Genomic DNA, 12,174 nt, shown 5'->3' on the forward strand with positions numbered 1-12,174 from the left:
GTGTTTCTGTTACCCACAGCACACAGCAGTGCTGGAGTTGTGCTTCCGCAACTACAATCCTCACTGAAGTGCCACGTCAGGCATTTCACCATGCTTGACAAACCATATAGTGCAATCAGGTTATGGACCAGCACAGCTGGGCAATGCTGTCATGTCCCTCCTACCGAGCTGCTCTTCTCTACAAACAGAAATTAATTAAATGCCATGAGAATCTTAAGTCCAAAGCAATTGCATTGGTACTGTTGTTAACTAACCTCGATGCTTTGCTTAAATACGTCTTTTAAATGAGGCCTCTTAGTTCCATCTAAATTCTGTGTACACAACCAAAACTTTTTTCTTTTTTTATAATGTAACCCAAAACACATCTCAAGTTGTGGAGTGGACATAAGCAGCCATCCAGAGTATGACCTCTCATGTATTTGCAAGGATTAACAAGCACAACTCCCAGTTACTGGACATTGTTGTCTACGTCCTTCCCACATTCAGTGCCCAAGTGATGAAAGTACCCTGCAATATTCAAAATTAACAGATGCATAAAAATAAATGTATTGAAAAGAAGACTTTCAATAAAAGCTTATAAAGACAAACACAGTAGTGTGAGCAGATAGCACAATTGCATCAACGCACATTGCAGCTACAACATTAGACCTAGCGACATATGATGAGAGACTTTAAATGGTAGTGCCAGATAAAAAGCAGCGTGATGGAACTCGGAAAAAGAGAGAAGAAAACTATGCACAAATTACAAGAAGTTTAAGCAAAAACTTAAAGAAGACAGCCTATATCGTCTTTAGTATAATTAATGACAGCAAACGCTGCCTCTGGCACTTCACTTTACAATCAGAAAAATCACTAAAGCCCAGTTTATTGCAACTGCATAGAACCAGAATGAATTATCAGTGGTTCTTGTTCTAGGAGTATGTATAATACAGTAGCTGAAACATCATTAATCCTCCTGTGCAAAATATACATTCATTCTCTTTGAAAAGTATGACATGTCATAGCCCAGAACTCACTTCAAAAACATACATATATCGCAGTTGCTTTGAAGAAACCATGCTAAAAATATTATTTTCACCAAATAAGGTTGTGACTAAGTTCCCTCAGATGGAGCACAATTAAAGATGACTCACTGAACAAGTCAGGAGCAGTACTTGCTGAGAGCCTCAGCTCCAAGTCTGTGTCTGCTGATCCATTGATTTTTCCTCCTTCTTCTGGATAAGGGTCTTTACTCTTTCCCCACTCCTGCCCAACATTTGATTTACTTTCTGTCCTCTAAGCACTTAGCAAACATTTCTTTGGAGCATTCAGTGAACACTTCTTTCAACCCGATCATTTTCTCCTGCTTCTTGTTTCCTGGCTTCTGACCAGTTTATCCATGCAAAGAACTTTCCCTTCATCTTGTGGCTGCTAGAAAACCTCTGGTCGGAAACATCTCAGAAACCCAAGCCTTCAGTCACCCCATAATGCACCCCACAAAGCTCCCCAGGTCTGTTCGACGCACCACAATCACTTCCAACAGACTCCCCAAACTATCATCTGAACAAATTTACATCAACCATTCTTGTTTAGTAAGTCAAGTCACTTTCAATAACAAGAATAATTAATTTGGTTCATTCTCCAGAATAATGGGTCTTATCCCTGTTGCTCCTTTGCATTTGGATTCCCTTCCACATAGACCTAAAGAAAGGCTTGATCCTGCCCATAGGAGCCACCAACCCTTTTACCAGGGTTTTCCCTTGTGGGCACCATGGTTCCGCTTGCACCGATCCACTTTTAGTACTGGGGAGTTGGACCTTGAATCCCTTTAGAAAGGAGCCAATCCTTTTAGAAAGGAACCATGGTCCCAATTGTTCTGCAGAGTGCTTCACGCTGACTGTAGGCATTCAACAGTATAATGCTGTAGTACCACTCCCCCCTCCACAACTGAGATTGCCTGAGCAAGCTATGTGCTATAAAACAGAACAACCAGTCCAAATATCCCCATTCCCTCTACTTCTGAATACACTGAGTTGAACAAGTCCTTAATGGCAGGTTCAGAAAATGTTGTCCAATGCTTTTTGAATTATTTGTCAACTTCATTTTCAGCTACAATACTGCTAGAAAACCTGTTGCTGCAGTTTTCCCACCCTAATCAGAAGCAGGAATTGGTAGAATTCTTCTGAACAAGACAACTTTCCTTCTGAACAGCAAAGTCCCAAAGCACTTTTGCAAGCTTCAGGATTTCTTTGTGTCAAGTGTTCAAGGCTCTCTGCACAACTGTTGTTAACACTCTTAGGTGAAACAGCCACGAGGGGTCATCCCCTATATCTAACAGCCCACTCCAACTTTGGCCATATGGGATGCTTAAGTAGCAGTAAGAGTAGAGTAAGCATATACAGAATCATAGAATATCCTGAGTTGGAAGGGACCCACAAGGATCATCAAGTCCAACTCCTATTGATACCATATCCTCTATGATACTGCCCCATAATACTCTTCCATCCTTCAAGTGTTTTCAGCTCAAGTGAGTTTCTGAGCTAGATACCTCTTCACCTAGTAGCTTTCAATGATTTTCTCTTCCATGTACTTGCCCAGCCTTTCACTCATCAGTGTAAACTTAACATATCTTCTACCCATGGTGACTTCACCTCTTTCTCTCTGTTTTGGACCTGGATCCTTAGTTCTTGAATCAGAGAACAGAATGAACAGGCAAGGACTACTGACCTTCCCCATGCCACTCATGCTTTTGCAGGCTGTGATCACCTCCTCCTTAAATTACCTATTTTCAAGATGACAGGTTAAAATCTACTTAGCTGTTCCCTGCAGAGAAGTCTTTACCAGCCTTTGAAAATAGGATATCTCTGAATTATTATGAAGTATTAGACAACAGTAGCAGCAGTAACAACAGTAATGTCCTTCCACTGATGAATGAAGAATGAAAATAACATTACTCACAGCCTCGTGTTGCTATAAGATTTAGATAGTAAAATAATAATAATAATCACCAAAACAAAGATGTAATTATGGATGCTATATTTAAGAGAGATCAGTTAATGCTGCTTATCAAAGTCCTGACTGAGATTACTTTTTAACCTATCATAAAAGTAAATGACCTTGAGGTCTCTTCCAACCTAGAAATTCTGTGATTCTGTGATTCTGTGATTTACGAAAGCTATTTCGGGAACAATCTGGAAGAACCTAAAGGATGAAAGAAACAAACGCCCACACACCACCAGACGTGAGGAATAAGAGTCGTGCCTCTTTAAGGCTGCAGGAAGAAACTATTGCACTTGCAGTGAGAAGCCAAGGCGGACACTAGGCACATCGCATTTAAAGACCATCTCTATCTGTAAGAGCCTGAAATCCAGCAGGTGGGTGAGACAGGACCTTTGTGCTTGTGTTTCTCTTCTTGTACAGAGCCCAAACCATGGCCATTCCAGCAACACCTGGTGGCAGCCTTGGGAGGTTCTTGCCTGCACCTTGCACAGCAAATTGCTCTGATGGGCTCTGTAAAATAATCTTTTGTGAAACGTATTTCCGTAGATTAGGAATACTGGGTCAAATCCATAAATGGAAGCAATGTGGTTGGCTTCTGTCACAGATAAATTTGACTGCAAGATGAGTCACAAAATAAACACCAGCAAACTTTACTGCACAATACAGTTGATACAAGAGCACTCTGTAGGTCTCTTCTTCCTGGGCACTGTATGTTCACTGATTTGTATCTCCCTCTAGTTCTAGTCAGGTCAGAAAGGGGTTTCTTGGCACACACCAAAGGGCTGAAGGACTGAAGGAAGGGAAATCATTAGGTCTGTTTCACTCGGACAGCAGAACCCTAAAAATTGTCCCTCCAGCAAGACTCGGCAGTCTGGGTGAGAGCTTTGCCAGCCTCCACTATCACATGCACAGGTGGCAGCTCCTGCTTGCTGCCAGGGCAGCTGTGACTCTCCACAGCAGTTCTGGGGCTGTCCCAGGCAGAGATCACCTTCCACCTCCTTCAGGGCATACCCAGTCAGTACATGCTCTACCACCTGGCTAGTGCTTTCTTGAATATTCTGACTACTTGATAATTCACTTCTAAAAATGTGTCGTTCTGCTAAATTTCCCGTATCTACGTATTCCCACATAACCTTTCCAACCCTGATTTAATTTTGGAAACCAGGCAGTTATGTAACATGTTGCACAGACCATGAGGAGAAGACTGCCAGTCACTGATTTCATCATTGTAAATTATATTGAGTCCTACTGCAAGAACTTCATTTTCTGTCCCAGCAGCATTTCTAGTCTAAAGCTGATAAAAAAAAAAAAAAAAAAAAAAAAAGGCAAATAACAACAACAGAACCGTACCCGTGCAGAGTAGCTGTCCAAATAAAACAATGGCAATGAACATATATAGTGTGTCCTTAAAATTGCTGTTATATTGAGACTGTTTATGACTTTGAACTTAGTTCTCTTTCAGTCCTTTCATTTCCTTACAACTCACCACAGATACTGTGATGCAACACAGCCAATCTGTCTGTGCCATTACTATGAAGCTGGTTCAAGGTTGAAAGAGAATGTAGATACCCAAAGTTCAGTAATACCAGTACTGTTGGAATCTGGGTTCACAAGTTTTGAACTTACCCTTATATGATTGTTTAGACCATGCAGGGATACTTTTCTTTCTTTCCTTACAGACTTAAAAATGCTCATCCTGCACTTTCCATTTTGGCCAAAAGTTAGCCCTAAAATATTTGGGTTTACTTCTTTGGATGCAAAATATTCTGCTTGAAAATAACTGGGGAAAGTGAAACATCTCCCCCTTAGATCAGCTTTTGAGGCTTATTTGAGGAGAATAAAGCATTCAAAAAAAAAAAAAAAAAAAAAAAAAAAAAAAAAGGATTAACTGAAGAAAATTCAGAGAAGCATGCTGCTATGTAGACTTTCACAGTCTCTTCCCACCTGTCTTGTCTGTCTTGAAGACTCTGCATTACAGCTTCAGCTAACATGTTAACACAGATCTGGTCACCTTTGGGGGTAGCTGCTCAGAAAAACTTTGGAAGATTTTGGTGAGGATTATCTGGCACACTATTAAAGTAAAGAAGACATGCAGCAAAGATATGTGTCCAGTCTTATGTATTTGATAAATGCTAAAAATTACTTTGAGAGTTTCCCTTGCATTTTTGTTCTACTTGAGAGGACTAACTCCAGTGATGCTATAGAATTCAAAGCCAGAAAATCTAGATATTTGGTTAGAGTGGGCTTTTGTTACCTGCATGCCAATACCCTAACACCTCTGGGATTTATGGAAATAAACACATATAAAAGGACATTTGTCCCCTTATTTATATATATTACTCTGGTAACATCTAGGAGTTGAATACCATGGTGCACTACATAGGTAGCACAGATCTGTGAGGATGCATTGTGTGACTGCAGCAACTGTTTGGTGGTAAACTCGGGTTCTGCACATGTGACCAGCATCTGGCTGTAAATGCAGTCAGGGCATGAATTGGCATGAAGTGTTTACTAAAGATTGATGCTCTCAGGGAAGAATAGCATCAGCCTGATGAAGATATATTTGAAATAGAGGTAAAATAGATGTAGTAATGCTGACCTTCAGGAACAGCTTTTAGGCTTATGTCAGAAAAGCATGGTAAGCCCAAGGTTTCTTGTTATAGGTGTTAAACCCCAGGGCTCTTCACCATTCCTTGAAAAAGTCCCCAAGCCATTGGGCTGGTGCAATCTGGTACCAGTTCAGCAACACTTTTGAGAGAGAAACTTGTTCAGACCAGAGAATGCATTCTTCTCTTCTTAAACGGAGGTGAATAAAGTGATTGGTTTTAAGCATTTACATGGTGACTTCTGCATTCCAGAGACAGACCAATCTCATGTATTGAGCACTGGTTTCTTCCATTCATTTTTCCTTGCAGGGAGACGTGTCAGTCAAGTCACATTTTCTTTACACCACTAAAAATGGGGATAAAGAAACAGTTCCTTTAGTGAATTGTTTTGAGATCTGCAGCTCAAGCTGTAAGGCAGCCTTTACGGGAAGAGGATGCAAAAATTAATTAAGTGCTAACAGAGCACCCATTTCTATGCTTGTGGTCACACAGCAGTGTAGCTCCAAGTCTCCATTTAAAATACAGTTTTGAGCATTTTAAAAATATTTCCAATCCCTAGAGCACTTTTATCTCCTGTAGTATATATATATATTGCTGGTTCTGCTCAGTCAGCGAGCGCAGAGCAAAATACAATTGTGTTCCAATATCCGCATGGTTCTGCTCACCGGGTCTGCTCTGGGATGGCCCATGGCATTAAGACACAGGTCAAACAGCCGCTTACCCACTTCTTTTGGCCTATAAATGTTCTCACATACCCTGTGATCAGTATGTTTGCAACAATATACACAAAAATTGAGTTCAGAACACTATAGCAACAAAACCCTCTCAAATCACCCAGCCAGTTAAAGATGCTCCCTTTCTTCATCTCAGTTCATTCACACACATGTATCCCCAACCCAATTCTACCTACAAAAGCAAAAAGAGATATGCCTCAGAGCAAGGCTCAGAATAAACGCTCTTACTCTGCATAAGGTCCAGGAGGAGAAAGTATGCATGTTTTCCATTTATGTGACTGCTAGCTTATATGCTACCTCTTATCTGAGAGGCAGGCTGCTGGTGCAGAGTGAGATAGGAGAATGAAGACCCAGGGTCTTATCATGTAAAAAGCTCACATAAAATGCATGCTACACTGCAGCTACCAACATAAAAGCAAGCCACTTATCTTTATTTAATGAATTGTGAACTGTGCAAGGACCATGAGCCCTTTTATTAGAAGATTAACTTGGTTTCTCACAGCACCAGATGCTGTATGCGTGGCTCAGTGCTGAACAGGTTGGGCTGGGCGGTGTCTTCTTCAGTCCCTACTGCCCCCCAATCTTCCCCTCAGTACAGATCACAGGACAACAGGACAAATGTTTCCTCCACATTAAATCTTTATTATTTTTCTCAAGACAAACAACAGAGAAGTACTGTAACCAGATTAATGTGGTGCTTTTCAAACTGTGGTCCCCCAACTGTTGAAAATCATACAGAAATGAGCAGAAGAGATGATTACACTGAGCTACACAAACAGAAGTAAACTGATTTCTGTGTGCAGTAAAACAGGCTTCTGCACCTTTATGACTGACTGTAAAGTGTACGGTCAATTGTCTGGTATTTATTGTAAGAACCTGATTTTATTTTCAGCTGCTTATTATGCTGTCATAATCTTCATTTCCGTGCAAGATACCAGACCTCAAAATTGCCAGAAAACTCTGGCTAAAGCTGCTCTGTCACTTCCAACAGCAACAGTAAAAAGAGTGTTTTGTGAATGATAATTCTGGTAGAAGTTTCCTGGGGAAGCTTTAATATTTCTACGTTTTAGGAACTATTTCCTGGATTTTCAGTCAAAGCAATAACCGGGCTGTGCTGCCTTCAATGCTGCCGTGGGCAGCCCAGCTGGCCTAAGCACCTCTACAGGGCAGTTCCAGTAGAGTATAAAAACATTTTATACCTGTAATATATAATGTAGCATGGGGAACTAGACTGCCTGAATCAAGTGCAAAGATAGACCTAGACGTCCCTCTCGCCATCCAGGATGGATTCAGAGATCATCATTTAAGCAGGCAGGGAGAGGTGGGTGCTTACAGCTGGCAGACACGACCAGTGAGAATCTGAATGTCTCTCTTTGTGAGAGACAAAGGAGAATGCATTGGATGAATACTTAGGACCTGGACAGAGCCAAAGGATTGCAAGAACCAGAGAAAAGACCAGAGCAAAGGGAGGAGTGGAGGAGTGAGGCGTGAGAGGCACGCCAAGCCCAGCCAGAGGGCTGAGGATGTTGGCTGGGCCTGCCTGGGTGAGCAATGGCAGCTGGCTGTGGCAGCTCAGGAAAGTGTGCTTATGCTTGCTTGAGAAGAGTACATGTTTAAGACAAGAACCTGAGGAGCAGATGTTGCAGTGAGCTGAATGAGGAGGGGCAGAACAAGGGAAAAGGATGGTGAGGCGGGTGGGCGCTTGTGAGCAGCGCTGTCGGTGCCCACTGGCGCTCAGACCTGAGCAGCCATGTTCCTTGTAGGCACGGCTCTCCCAGCCCCTGCTGACTGAACCACTCTGTTTTTCGCTTTGAGTTTTTCAAAGTGAAGCAAAATCACATAAAAGAGAGAAGAATGCTGTTTAAGTCCATTCCCTACACAGGGAACGGATATCTGAAGCCAGCTCTCCCGCTTCCCAGAAAAGCCTAGCAAGCAGAGAGCTTCTCCGCAAACCTTTAGCCTTCATTGATCACTGGACGTCGAGAGATTGCACAGGTGTCATCGAGGGTATCGCCTGTGCACCACTGGATTGCTCCAGGGTGATTCAGAGACCATGACCACCCCCTTCCATTTCTGCTAATGCTGTTGACGCACCAGAAAATTTGCTTCGATTTCCACCTCCTAAGCGAGAGGAAAGAGTGTCTTTTCCTCATACGCAGAATGAGGAGAGGAAGAGAAGGAATCCCTCTTTTCTTTCACATTTTTAATATATATATAAAGTATATGTATAATGTAAAAGCGTACTCATATGCTTTCAGGATACAGTTTTTTGAGCATTTCTTTTAAAAGAAACATTTAAAAAATCCTACTCAGGTTGAATTAGAGGAAATAAATGTGAAATTTTACTTAAAGTGAGGATTATAAAATCAAGTCCAGAAAAATAAGCATTCTCTCTACAGTACTAAATGGCATTGTTTTGCCATTACCACAGGCAGAGAAGACCTACCTTACCAGAAAAAAAAAAAAAAAAAAAGACAAAACCTAGACAAAACTATGCACTGTATTTATGGCACAGCACAACACTCATCAGTGGCTTATACAACTGAAAGCAAAATGGAGCTGCCAGGCATTTCTCAGAGCAAAATCTGGATGTATGTCCATGGCTGTGCTGTCCCAGTGAGCTGTTACAAGCAACATCCTTGAAGTTCAGGGAGAACAGCATTTACCTACACAATTGCATTAATTTTGGTTAATTTCCTAGTTAGTTGCCTGACACTCTCCATTTGTGGCTTTAAGTACTGATGTGTTTCTCCACCCTGACTGCACCCAGAAGTACAATTTTCTGAATTTTCTGCTGGGATGAAACAGGTTTTCTTCCATGAAGCCACCACAAACAGAGATCATGATTTTGTGAAGAATTGGTGACAGTCCCAAAGGTAAAAGACCATTATCCCCCATTCTTGCCCCCCTCCCACTCACCCCCCCCCTTCCCGGCTAATTACATCCTGCCACTACTTTTGTCTAAGAGCAGCTCAAATTTTAAAGAATTGTGCATCTGAAAAAATGGACAGACAAAAGCTGTGCATGTGGCTTTGGTGTAAAACACCAGTAAAATTAAACCTTTAATATTGTTTGGAAGTAGCTGTAATGAACAAAAATATTTTCCACTTTAAGTCATACAGGAAACATACTAAACACTTAAATGTAAACTAACAAACTTTATTTTCCAGCTTGAGAGAACAAGAACCTCCAAAGCCCTGTCCAGCCTTCAAGTTGAATCTCATATAGAGCAGTGTATAAAAGCAGCTGCTTTGTTAGACAGGTCTCTCAGCTATTCCACCAGGATGTCCAGTTAATGTTTTGCAAATATCTGGTTCCTATCCCAACTCAAATATTTGTCTTTTTAAGAAATATGGTTGTATGTATGTGTGTAGATATAAATATGTATACACATGTGCAGAGAAAGAGACAGTGTACACACAGGTCTATCTTAAGTGAAATAAAGTGAGGCATTTTCTGCAGGAATAAAATAAAGGGTCCTCAGCTCTTTGGATTTGAAATTCCTATGCTAAGATTTGAAATTTGAAAAACCTGTCATCAGAAAAACAAACTGAAAGGCTACACCTCCATGAGCTCAACAGAACCTCCTGCAAATTCTTTACAAAGGACTGTTTGCAGTCTGACATTTTTGCAGGCATGCGGACAAAGTATTTAGGCAGCAGAGTACCCGTGGTTCTCCTCTGCCTCCCTATAAAGCTCATGCTAATGAACAGCAGCAAAGAATTCACAACTTTTTCATCGTTCCAATATTCTCAGAACAGGTTTCCTGAACTGTTTAGCCCCAAATCAAAGAAGGCTGAGACTCCCCTTTTGTCTTGACCTATTCTTTCGTCTTGTAAAAACTGTGAATTCTTTGCAAAAGATAATCAGGTCCTGGACAAAAGTTACAGCAGAATTACTCAATTATTGAGAGTTATTGATTGTGGACAACTGGTATTTCAGGAATACGTTTTTCCTAGTAAGAATCTCCTTATGGCCATAGCACATCTGTACTACAGCTTGTCCAAGGTTTTGCCAGCCAGAGGATTAGGGAGAAAATTTTTCTAGCACGTCACTCTTCACTTTAGAAAGCCACTCTATACACAACTTACATGTTATTTACTGAGAAGCACATGTAGTAATAGCTGCCTTACAGAGTAAGTGGGAAGCATGTACAGGCATTGCATTCATTACCCTTGCTAATAAAATGGAAAAAAAAAAAAAAAATCTGACATTTTACTCGCCCATCTCAGAAAAACAGCCAACAGTCTCTAGAAAAGTCATTAATTGGAAACAGCATGCTGAGATGCATAGTGACTGTATTTGATTATTTACCTTTTTCAGGGTCTCCTTCGGGTGCATGACAGTAACAGCAGTCCATGAAGACAACATAGTTGAACACATTGAAGAACAGACCTGTGATCCCAACAACGAGGACAAGCAGAGCTTTCTCTGTCTTCTGAGGATTGATGTACCTCTTGATAGCCTCGATGAAGATGCTGAACATCAGAGCGACAGCAAAAACGGAGTTGCCGAAGGCTCCCAGCACATCTGCCCGGGAGAAGCCAAAAGTGTTTGCCTTGTGCCATCTGATGCGGCTGAACCTCACCCCAAGCAAGCCGATGATCATGGAGATGAGGTGGGAGAGAACTGCAAAGGCATCTGAAGCTAAGGCAAGAGAATTGCCAACGTACGCTACCGAGATCTCGACAGCAAAAAGGACCAGGCTCACAAAGCACATGAAGATGAGCCTGCTGCTCCTGCCCGAGTAGCGACCCATTCCTACTGCTCCCTGTCCCTGCAGGTCTGTGGGACCGAGCTGTGTGGGGGACAACTGCCCTCTGCGCTTCTGCCCTCCGCCTGTCAGTGCTGCTCACACGTGGGAGCCACTTTTATAGGCAGCGGTAAAGCAATAAATCAGTCTAAAGGGCAGCTTAGTGAGACTCATCATGTGAAGGCAGCTTGAAGGCTCCACTCCCGTGAGTGCTCCACCCTCAGGAGACATTTTGGTCCTGCAAAAACAAAAACAAAACAACATAATACCAGGAGCACTGGCAACATTCGCTGTAGAAATGGATCCCTGGGATTCTGGGCACTGGCTGCTGTAAAGATGGACCAGATCAGATCCCAGTGTCTCAGAAAGAAAATAAGGCACAGAGAGGAGATCATATGGCCCAGAATTTTAAGCAATTAGAGAAGGCATTTCTTTTTACGTAAAATGTGTCCCCTGATACCTGTTTCAGCCATTTGTGTTGTCAGTTACTTTAGGTCTGAAAAGATCCTACGTACCTTTGGAAAAAGACATTTGAAAACCAAGCTGCGTTGACGTTATTTTTAAGAACACAGTGAACACACGCTGCTTGCGAGTGTGGTTGAAAATGTCCAAAAGGCACATTTTGAAGACAAAGGAATTGTTCCTCCATTTTAGCAATCTACAGGTCTCAGCTGCTTGTACTGTTGGTACATTTTAACATTACCCATGGAAATGGAGCCAGGTTTGAAGCCATTTTCTAAATATGTTGCCAGTAGACATGAAGGTTGAACAATAAACCCAAAGTGCACTCTTTATTTGCTATTTAGAAATCCCTGCCCATCTCAAAATCCCATCGTAATCCTTTTAAACTTGCAAGGAAAATAAATAGATTTGGGGAAAACACGACCAGAAGTTAAAGGGAAAATAAGAGATACAGAAATCTTAGATTATATTTGAAGCCATTTCTGGAACAGAGTGAAAAGAACCTGAAGCAGATACTCTTCTTTCCAATCACTGCAGTGACTGTTGAACTCAAGTGTATGCCTTGCTGTTTTTGCACACTCCCAAATCAGAATGTTTAAGGAAATCTGTCCGCTAACCGCAAACTAGGCAGTATAGATAA

This window comes from Netta rufina, assembly GCF_964035555.1.
Source record: "Netta rufina genome assembly, chromosome: 3".
Lineage (NCBI taxonomy): Eukaryota > Metazoa > Chordata > Aves > Anseriformes > Anatidae > Netta > Netta rufina.